Genomic DNA, 2,771 nt, shown 5'->3' with positions numbered 1-2,771 from the left:
CACGGCCTTCTTCCCAGGATGACACAGGACATGCTTCTGCACTTGGTCAGAAGGCGTTCCCATCTTAGAACTGATATTTGCTCCAAGGGAACTATGAATTCCAAATAAGTTATATCCAAATACTCCTTTTATACCCCATTGCTTCACCCTGAGAAGTCCTTGCTGGCTGCTCTCCTGTTGGCACAGACTTCATCTCCAGCACAACCAAATGGGAACTCAAGGAAATTACTCCCTATATTAAAGGAGAAGGGTATTTTTTTCCCTCCCCTTCTGCCTCCTTCTTAATGAACCCTTACACGAAGGCCAGCCTGCAGTTACCCACTCATCCATCACACATCCCTATCTGCGGCGCAGGTTGACTAGATGAAGAGGTCCATTTAATTTTAGAACCAGGGCTATCTGCGGGGAAGTAGGCAGCCTTATTTTACACAGGAATCTTATTTTTCTCCTCTAAAAGAACATGAAGTTCTCTCCATTCTGCCCAGCCAGGGACGAGGCAGCAGCACTCATCATTGCAGATGCACCGAGGACCCACAGCAGTGCTGGTCCAGGCTCCTGCTAACACTGCAGAGCTCACGCTGTGCAATGCCTGTCTGGCAGCGATGAGGAGGTGTAAACACGAGGAATTTAGTAGAGCATGTGAAAGACATGCCATCAGAGCACACATTTTTTACTGTAATGCAACCTCCATGCAGATCTCAGCCAGAGGCCGGCCCCGTTCATCCATCATTAGCTGTGAAAAATGAAACTTCCTCCAACTTTTCCACATTCAAGAGATTTTCTGTTTGGTTTCCTCGTTTGCTCTCTTTCTTAACGCTTAACATGACTGATTACATACAAAACCTAATGTTCCAGAGGTCTAACTTTCTGGAAGATTCATGGCAGAGCTTCTCTATGTTTTCCAGAAAGGGAAGTATATTTATTTACTGCACTTTAAGGGAAACACAGCATCTCAAAGCCAATTCCCTAAAAGAGCTCTTCTGTCCTAAGGCACTTGCTAAGAATTGCTTCTGCTCAGCTTATATATTACCATATAAAAGAGAGGGGGGGAGGGGGGGGGGGGGAAAAATGACCTTAAAATTTGGACAGATGTCTCTGGTGGGTTTTTGTTTTGTTCTCAGGAAGAAGTCACGCACGCAGCCCTCCCCGATGGCCTCCCAGCCACCAGCCCACGCAGGAAGAATCCATTATTCAGCCTGATCTGCTTTCATTGCCGGAAAGCAACGGCTGTGTCACTGCCTGAGCATCTCTGTGCCCAGCTGCCAAGAAATGCCCCTTCAGATCTGCGTTCATCTGCAAGGTCCGTGCAAGACAGCCCAAGCCGTGCCCCGGGAGCAGCGAGCAGCATTCGCACCCCCCTCCTCTTCCTCAAAACATTGCAGGTGATCAAAAATGCGTAATGAACCGCGCCGGCAGCTCGAGATTTATTTTAAAAGGTTAAAGCAAAACAGATCAAAACATCCTTTATTCTACAGCCATTTCCCAAACGTAACACGTTAGCCCTAAGGTAAAAATCAATGTTCAAAGCCTGTACCAATTTTCAGAAAGATAAATGCTATGTTTAATGCTTTACAGCGGCGATTGTTCAAGAAGCTGTCCTTGGTGTATGTGAGACAGTACCAACATTTCCCAATTAATGCCTGCACTTTGGTAATACAGCCCTCGACTGGTGAAGGGTTTGAGGAGAGAGGCTTTAAAAGGAGATGAAAACAGGCGCCTGCGAGCGCTCTGCTTTAGAACGATTGATGCTGATGGCTCAAAGGCCATCTCCTGCTCTCCTGGCTCCACATCCAGCTCCCTCTGCCATTCCCAGCCCCGACCCACGCAGCATCCCCAGCTCTCCACGCTCTGGGACCTCGCAGCGCATCCCAGCCCACATTGCACTGCAATGGCTCCCACCCCAGCAGTGATAAATTCCCCCCCATCTCTGCTTCCGACTGCAAAACAGAATAAAAGCAGAACAAATCCCACCCGGCACACGCCTTCCGCCTCTCCCTGTATAACAGGAGAGCAATTTAACTTGGAATGTATCGCTGAAAACCCGAGCACAGATACGGGATGCCATAATTAAAAGCCTGCCCTTATCTGCAGCGTGCCGCGGTGCGCCATCGGGTCGCAATCGGTCTCCCCGTATCAGCAGGAGTTCGTGCTGCTTCAGGGTGCTCACACGCAATCCCTGGTGAAGAGTGAGATAAGGGATCCAAACAAGGGCTCCTTTTAGCCTGCGGCAGTTTAATTACTTGTTGCACGGCTGTCTATTCAGAAAGACAAGAGGGATGGATTCATCTTTTTTTTTTTCCTTAGCTGATTCTCAGACACTTCCTTTACCGTGGCAGGGAAAAGGAGGAAGGGAAATGCATCCGTGCATTCTGCAAAGCGTCACTGGGGTGGTGCAGCACTGCCCTGCATGGAGCACTGCTCCCCATGCTGCCATGGGCCTGGGACACAGCACAGAGCTGATGGCAGAGCAGGGCACTGCTCCCACAGCAGGAATTAGCAGCTAACAAACAGTTCTCCTCCCAACCTGAGCGCACTCTGCTTCTTTAGCCACGTGTTTCCTCAGCTAAAAGGTTTCTTTCATCCCCTCCCTCCCTCCCCCCCCCCATCTTCTTGATAGATCCCGAATACAATAATAGCATTTGCAGTGATAAAAAAAATTAGATTGCATAAAATTAATATCGATTCAAATTAAACCATTCGTCTCCTCTCACTTCCCAGCTCCCCAGATACAGTTATTGCATCAGCTGCAATAAGCCAAGTAGAATTACAAG

This window comes from Tetrao urogallus, assembly GCF_951394365.1.
Source record: "Tetrao urogallus genome assembly, chromosome: 21".
NCBI classification, from domain to species: domain Eukaryota; kingdom Metazoa; phylum Chordata; class Aves; order Galliformes; family Phasianidae; genus Tetrao; species Tetrao urogallus.
This window is presented reverse-complemented; position numbering follows the sequence as displayed.